General features: G+C 39.4%; 1 protein-coding gene across 1 annotated transcript in view; it reads right to left on the reverse strand.

Moving 5' to 3' along the window:
- Positions 1 to 7,298, reverse strand: part of LOC103916288 (heparan sulfate glucosamine 3-O-sulfotransferase 1-like) — a 115,206-nt gene extending 107,908 nt beyond the window's left edge. The window contains exon 1 of the mRNA XM_009323259.1: positions 7,203 to 7,298. The gene's annotated coding sequence lies outside the window, so the exon portion shown is untranslated. The remainder of the gene's footprint in view (positions 1 to 7,202) is intronic.
- Between the last annotated feature and the right edge of the window lie 1,502 nt (positions 7,299 to 8,800).

Genomic DNA, 8,800 nt, shown 5'->3' on the forward strand with positions numbered 1-8,800 from the left:
TCCTCTGCCCTTCAGGACTGCCTCCCAAGGGACTCTCTCAACCAGTCTCCTAAACAGGCCAGAGTCTGCCCTCCAGAAGTCCAAGGGAGCCGTTCTGCTGACCCCTCTCCTTACTTCTCCCAGAATTGAAAACTCTATCATTTTGTGATCACTCTGCCCAAGACGGCCTCCAACCATCACATCACCCACAAGTCCTTCTCTGTTCACAAGCAACAGGTCCAGCGGGCGCCTTCCCTCGTTGGCTCCCTCACCAGCTGTGTCAGGAAGTTGTCATCTTCCACACACTCCAGGAACCTCCTGGACTGTTTTCTCTCTGCTGTACTGTATTTCCAGCAGACGTCTGGTAAGTTGAAGTCCCCCACAAGAACAAGGGCTAGCGATTGTGAGACTTCTCCCAGCTGCTCGTAGAATATTTCGTCTGCCTCTTCATCCTGGTTGGGTGGCCTGTAACAGACTCCCATCATGATATCTGCCTTGTTGGCCTTTCCCCTGAGTCTTGCCCATAAACACTCAACCCTGTCGTCACCATCATTAACCTCTAGACAACCAAAACACTCCCTAACGTACAGGGCTACCCCACCGCCTCTCCTTCCTTGCCTATCCCTTCTGAAGAGTTTATAGCCATCCATTGCAGCACTCCACTTGTGCAAGTCACCCCACCATGTTTCCGTGATGGCAACTATATCATAGTTTTCCTGCTGCATAATGGCTTCCAGCTCCTCCTGTTTGTTGCCCATGCTGCGTGCATTGGTGTAGATGCACTTCAGTTGGGCTATTGATCCCGCCACCTTTTTTGGGAGGAGAAACCCTAATTCCTATGTGACCATTCTCAGGCACTTCCGTGGTTTCTAACACATCAATAAGCCATGAGTCTTTGCTGCCGCATGGATCTCCATCCCCTACCTCCACTGAGACGGCAGACTGAAGGACTTCACTAGCACACTGTCCTTCAAACATTGGTGTGCCGCCCCCAGGCTTATCTCTAGCAAGCCTGGTTTTATCCCTTTCACCCTTCAAATCTAGTTTAAAGCTCTTTCAATGAGCCCTGCTAACTCCTGTGCAAATATCCTTTTCCCCCTTTGAGACTGGTGTAACCCATCTGTCGCCAGCAGGCCTGATGTCATGTAGACCGACCCATGATCAAAAACCCCAAAATTCTGCTGGTGACACCAGGCTCAGAGCCAGGTATTGATCTGCTGGCTCTTCCTGTTTCTTCCCTCATCATTCCCTGCAACTGGAAGGTCAGAGGAGAACGCTACTTGTGCCCCTGATCCCTTAAGCAGTTGTCCCAAGGCCCTGAAGTCTCTCTTGATTGCCCTCGGACTTCTTGTTGCAACTTCATCGCTGCCTACATGAAAAATCAATAATGGATAATAGTCTGAGGGCTGTACCATGGTAGGAAGTTTTCTCTTCACAGGACCCCTATTTCTCTTCTATGCAGTCCTATTTTCAACATTCTGTATACTTTCTGATGCCATTATTGTTTTGTAAGATTTTGGGTAATAATGCCAGTTCACTATTGATGGTGGCAACAAAGTTTATCAATTATGAATTCACCATTTCAGCTGTCATGGGTAATCCAGTGAAAAAAATTCATTGCTTTAAAGGCAATTTTGTATTCTCACTGCAATTAATTGAAAACTAGGTCAACAGCCACTCCAGACAGACAGTGATATTAAATGGGGGGGGAAATGTTATACAGAAATAATTAAGCACTTGCTATATTAAATTGTGATAACATTCTTTCAACTGTACCCACTGACATATAAATTTGAAAGTAAATTCTTTTGCTTCATGTTATATCCAGTTTCAGGACTGCAACACAATGAAAACAGCACTGTCCTGGTTTCAGCTGGGATGGAGTTAATTTCCTTCCTAGTAGCTGGTACAGTGCTGTGTTTTGGATTTAGGACAAGAACAATGTTGATAACACACTGATGTTTTAGTTGTTGATAAGCAGTGCTTACACTAGTCAAGGACTTTTCAGCTTGCCATGCTCTACCGACTGAGAAGGCTGGAGGTGCACAAGGAGCTGGGAGGGGGCACAGCCGGGACAGCTGACCCCAACTGGCCAAAGGGATATTCTATACCATGGGACGTCATGCTCAGTACATAAACTGGGGAAAGCTGGCCGGGGGGGCCGCTGCTCGGGGACTGGCTGGGCATCGGTCGGCGGGTGGTGAGCAATTGCACTGTGCATCACTTGCTTTGTATATTCTAGTATTATTATTACTTTTTTATTTTAATTATTAAACTGTTCTTATCTCAACTCACGAGTTTTCTCACTTCTACTTTTCCAATTCTTTCCCCCATCCCACTAGGGGACGGGGGGTAGTGAGCGAGCGGCTGTGTGGTGCTCAGTTGCCAGCTGACGTTAAACCACAACAATCACTTTTCTTTGGAGACTCAGTAATTGCTATGTGATAAACATGCAGGCATACTGCATGATAATGAGTGGACTTATATATAAAACCTAGCAATTAAATTTTTCTTTTTTTTTTTTTTTTAAATACCTTAATTGGTAGTTAATTTATGCACCTGATTTTTCAGGTGCCTGTACAGACTCATTAAAAAAAAAAGGAATGCTGAAAAAGGAGGCAGAATGACAGGTTGGCTGCTACTAAGTTTAGCCTTTTTCTGTGCTGGGAAATGCTTTTGTAAGTACTGTAATTATATATGATGGGAAGTTTCAGAAACTTTTCATATTCCAAAATATTACAATGCTAGTAACAGACCTGTCAGTATTTCTCTTCCAAATCCCTGTTTACCACTTTGTTACAAAATTCACTACAGGCTGAAATCTGGTGTGTACCATGTTAGCCTGGAAAAGAACAAATTTGTATTGTTTTGTTATATAAAATCTGCCCTTTTTCTGTCAAAAAAATAAGGAATTGTTTATTATATCCTAATTTGAAGAAGGAAGCAAGGAAATGTAAGAGTAAATTTGTTTTACTCAGTGCAGAATAAATGGACTAAAAATTTGGTTTTAACATAAAACTGTGAGGCTACATAAAATTAGTTGCAGCACATGTACAATGACGTCAACTCATTACTTTATTACAAATGTCCTTAAAGCCTCACGCAGATTGGCAAGTTGTGAAGCATTGGCTGCCTCCTTCAACTCATAAATACTTTACAGTGGGGAGAAGTGCATAAATGTAGGTCTTCATTTTATGCAATTGATCATATTTGAGATTTAAAAATACTGATGCACACAGTAGCCACGATGGCATTATAGACATAGGAATCCAAAGGGTACATTTATTGTCTCCTGGGAATAAGTCTGCCTCACAATACTTTCACAGACACATTAAAAATTCCATGTACACTTTCCTCACTGGTAACCCCACTAAAGTTACATAAATGCACTAATAGAACTCTCATCTGCACTCTTTGGTCAAGCCAACGTGTCCAGGATTTTTGAAATCTTAAATGACCTTCTAGGTCAATCAATGATTGATCCACTCTTGCTTTGCCTCTTACACACTTTGGAATACATTTTTCATGTCAAGGACATCTATGGGGGCAGATTTTGTGCTTGGCAAAAGGCAAACACACCCAGTAGTAGTTTTTTAGTTTTCATCTAGCTGTGACTGAATTTCTCACTGCTAAAGTAAGGGGCTGAACTCTGCAGAGTATTATGAAGACAATCCTTTTAAGCTATGTAAAGTCCAATACTCTATTGTGCAGTATCAAAGGTCTTTAGGATCAATTAAAAAATATTAATTCCAGTAGAATGATTTCTTAGGTATCCTGCTATATGAACTGATACGAGAATGCCAAGACGGTGGAGTGATCTCAATCTCTAAATGTTCAGGGTAACATATGAAGAACAAATAATAACCAGGCCACTCTAATGTGTTTTACCTGTCTTTTTCTAAGCTTACCAAAGCTTCATAATTCAAACAGAGATGCTGAACTTTAGATTAGGGGCCACGTTTTCCTAAGTACTTGTATGGTAGCTAATACAATGGACCATAATCAAGGCTTTATTGAAAACTAAATATTAAATAGCAATAGCAATTCAAATAATACCAGCATCTCTCTAGAGCACAGTACATTGATTGCCTTGTACTTTTTATAGGATAATTTTAAAAGCAAAATAAAATGTGGATTGATTGTACATCAAATATAGAATGGCATGATGTACAGTACAAGCGTGGCAAAATGTTCTCTAAAGGAAAATGCATACCAATACCTAAAGCCCACTCTGTTCTGCTTCCTTTTTCATTATAGCTGATGTTTCATTTTAACATATACATTTGAAACTCACTTTCTGTTTTAATGGAACGCTCTGGGCCAAATTGATCCCCAGTGTAATGTTACATGTGCATGTCAGACAATTATTACGATTTTTAATGGCATGGGTTTGGGGTGGCTGCATTATTCATGTGGGGCATATTGATGAGAAGGTCATACAGGTCACTGCAAGAATTTAAAATACTTCTGCAGTTTAGAAATGTACTTTTTACATACATACTTTTAAAATGCGTGCTTATTGGTTTTGCTTTTTTAATTGATCAGTACTAATATTATTTATTTCACCCTTTGTCTATAAGGTCAAATTTCATTAGCTACTATTTGCAGCCTCAGAATGAAATGAAAACTACAATAAGCTTTAAATTAGAAAATCCCAAAAGAAAATTCCAGTGTTGTAGCAGATTCTCACTCTCTTAGAAAATTAATGGAGCAGACTTGTAGAACATTTTCTGTATCCTGTGGCTATTCATTTAGCATATTCATTATGCTGGACATCATGTTATGTTTGAGCATTTGCAAGAACCTGCTCTATTTTTTAGCAACGAAGCTCCTGAATTTTCTTCATTATGAAAATATTGTTAGGTTCTGCAGGGCTGTCTATAAGAAATACTTCAAAGAGTTCATTATATTTCTGACATCATTATAACAATATCCTGGAAGTATGTTTTATCTGTTGTGGCGACTCTATCCCCCTTCTTCTTGCAGCTCCTGCAATAGGGGATGCAGCCAAGGAAAAATGGCATCATATCCATATTGCTTACACGTTATTCCTGTTCCCCTTGGAGCTATGGTTTCCAGCTGTGAATTGGAGGAACCCAGATAGGTCTTGTAACTTCCATCATGGACTAGACCATCCACAGGCAGCTCCAGTATTTGGGATGCAGAAACATGATATAGAAAATCATCCCAAAGTTTCATAAACTACCCTCTGACAGGAATAAATGCTTACTTTGAGTGGAGGTATATAGACAATATCCTTCATTTGACATGGTAGCCATCATGGCTTTGCCTTCACCGAGGCCTGAGTGACTGAATATAAAGAGCCATGGCCAAGAGGACACTGCAAACAAGGCCTGAGCATAATGAGCCATGGCTGACATGACAATGCAAAGAGGATCTGAGTGTAATGAGCCTTGGTGTCGGCCGTGGATCAACAACTGACAGGAGAATCGTACCTGAAACTGCTGAAAGGGTGTACTGCGATTTGATTGGCAGCTTGTGTCAGCATCTGGCTGTAAAGTCATTTGGCAGTAGAAGCTGGGGTTGGGGGGGAACATTGTTATGTGGACACGCAACACAGTGTAGAAGCAGAGTGCCTGAGGTGGAACTGCTATGCGTTGGTGCTGAGCTTCTGCCCAAGATCTTGACACAGAGACTGGTCAGAGGGAGTGTCACATGTCCCTGGGCTTCACTGTGCTGCCTCACTGGGCTGGTAATTGGGGTGGGTTTCAGTTAATTGTGTGTATGTGTGTGAAAAGCTTTTTCTGACACAGCCTATTTGTTGCTTGGTCCACTTAAATTGAACTTAGCAGTGTCACAATGTTTAATGTTCCATTTCCCTCTGTGACATCATTCCATTCCTTTTTGTAGTATTCAAGGATAGAACATATAATTTAGGTTTCGATCACTTTTTAGAAGCATTGACCATCACTTGCCTTCAGTCTTTCAAATCACGTTTAAGAAAAACACCATGACCTACAGACAATAGGTACAAATACCACAAGAAGAGCTGGAGAAACCTGAGTGATTTCTAAGTGTTGGGAGCATTTTGTGACATTTACGTACAAGAGCATTTGGAAAGTATAACATCAGACAGAAACGAAGTTTTGAAAAATCCTAGTAACAGATATGAGGTTGTGGTTTAGAGGACTGGAGCAACTACTAGTAAAACTGTATTGCCAAAGAGCAAACATCATTTAGAGTCTACTTTGAAAATTCTCCTTGTTTTGAGAGTATCCAGAGGTAGCTAACCAAATCCTTTGCAATCAGGAAAAAAAGCTCCTGCTGATCTTGCTTTTCAAGAAATTATCCTGTGTAAATTATTGAAAAGATGAGTCACTATTTCCACAATTTCCTGTAAACACACACATATTTCATGAGATCCTGTGGGAGAGGAATATTTTAGAAGCATAAAACCATAAACTTACAATGAACTTCTTTACTTTGGAAATGTCTGACACATATGGGCCAAACATTCCATTTTTAACTCAAGATTTACATTCTCACTAGAAAGATCAACTAATTTTTTATTTCATAGCATTGGGTTTTAACCATCACTTCTTTAGCTGTGCTTCCTGTCATCAGATTAGTGTACGCAAACAGAATAGTGTATACAGAGGCCAATTTGTTAATCAAATCCCTTCTCATTCTTTTACTCTTTCTTACGATCCCTGCATGTTCTTTGTATTAATCATGAAAAAACTTAAGAGTGGTTCTTGTTAAAAATGTAGCTCAAGAATTCAGCATGACCTTTTACATCTAGACCCTGATTTAAGAGCCAACACAGCTGAAAGCATAAGATAGTATGCTGCTGTAGCACATTAAAAGGTCAAATTTAAATGAGTTCAGATTGAGATACTGTTCTTTATCTTTGGGAGAAATCAATTATGAACTCCAGTTAAATATATAACTCTCATGACTTTTTCTCAAATGGCATATATTGATGAATTTAACCCATAATTATGCTAGTGTTAACAAATACTTAACATCTGACTCCTAATCAGTCATACCAGAATCAAGAGGTATTTAATGTTTGCAAAATTAAGTATATGTATTGGTTGGTCTTCTACAGTAAAGATCTGATATGTGTGTAACAGTATTTCCCAAACTATTTAGTCCAAAGGGAGATTCCTGTCCTCAGCATACAGAGTAACTTTTACCTTACACTGATCACTTAGGATGTTTTTAACAGTTAAGATACTGAAGGAAGGACTGGTAGTTACCTTCAATGATTCTATTGTGGACAAGGGCTGACTCCGAATGCTGGGTTCAGAAACTTGTTCCTTTTTCTCCATTTCTTCATATGAAGTATCTGTGTTAGCTGTGAGGCGGCCAGAGTACAGGAACCAGATGGAGCCTTTTCGAGAGCTATTTTTTCCCCACTGTTGCTACGATCATTCATCTGTTCTGTTCAGATCTTGTAATGGGATCCATTTTGGCTGTGGAGGTTCCCAGCAAGGTCAGTGTGTCTCTCTAGAGGTGGCTTTTTATGAAGGAATGAGTTCCATATACCTGAAGTCCCAAATTAAAAAACATATCTTACTCATCCGCAAACCACCGTGTGTGTGCACATATATATATGTGTGTGCGAGTGTATATATGTATGTATGTGCATGTGAGTGTATATATGTATGTATATATAAACACATATACATATGTACAGACTAAGTAAGACAAAATGTAAATAATGTGGACAGGGGCTCTAACCATTGTTTCAACTTGTTTTGAACAGCTACATCATGCTTCAGTGGAATATGTTGGACTTTTGCCATTGACTTCAAAGGAATCAGATTCAAGCCACTAAGAAAGCAAATTTTTGAAACCAATAATATTTAAAAAGCCTGGCTTTGAAAGTCATGAAATGAAGCTCAGAGTTTACTCTCCCCTACGTAGAAATAACCTGTAGGGGGGAGAATGGGACCTTTAGATAATTAACTATTCAGTAAGTCTTAAGCAGCTCAATAGTGCTTTTTATCTTCAAAGTCCTTTTAAACATTAACTAAGTAATCCTCTCAATCCTCTGAAGTAAATAATTTGGTATTTATTATCCTGGTGAAGAACTGCTATAAATTAAAAGGAAATGCTGAAAACAGTACTTTCCATTTACATTTTTTAAATAGGAAAAAGAAAAAAATGCAAAAAACTCAGGCTGTGAATCTGCATTCCCTTGGTACTTACTCCATTTCAAGAGTTACTTCTCCAAAGGAAAAATATAATCTGTATGACTGCCCACTGCCAGAGATGGAAAACCTACTGCAGAAAGTAGCTGCCTCTGAACTCTACTTCTCTCCCAAACAACTGTACTTTTACGTGAACTTTTCTGGCACATGCTTCAGATAGCCTGCACTGACATGAATTGCCCTGCTTCGTGGAAGGACTGCAAACTCTCACAGTGGATGAAATTTAGTATAGATAAATGTAAAGTAGTGCACCTGGGAAAAAAAACCAAAGGATAGCTAGAAGAAAAGTGTTGCCAAACAGGAGTAAGATCTTGTGGTTGTGACATGTAGTTCTATAAAAACATCAGCTTGATGTCCAACACAATTAAAAAAAATTAAATTAAATGCTAAGAATTATTAGGAAATGTTCAGTGGGGTTTCCTTTTAAGTATATATTTCAGTGGACAATCTCACCATTCCTGTATATTTACACTTACATACACAAATGGACTGGAGAATAAGTGTCTCATAGGATTTCAGGTTTTGGTGTTATTTCTTAGTGGTGGAATTAAGCACATTTCCCACAATGTTTTTCAAGCAAATGGTGTTTCTCTAACAATTATCTGACAGACTACCACACATACTCAAGCCTCTCATATTTA

This window comes from Pygoscelis adeliae, unplaced genomic scaffold (assembly GCF_000699105.1).
Source record: "Pygoscelis adeliae isolate BGI_AS28 unplaced genomic scaffold, ASM69910v1 Scaffold294, whole genome shotgun sequence".
NCBI classification, from domain to species: domain Eukaryota; kingdom Metazoa; phylum Chordata; class Aves; order Sphenisciformes; family Spheniscidae; genus Pygoscelis; species Pygoscelis adeliae.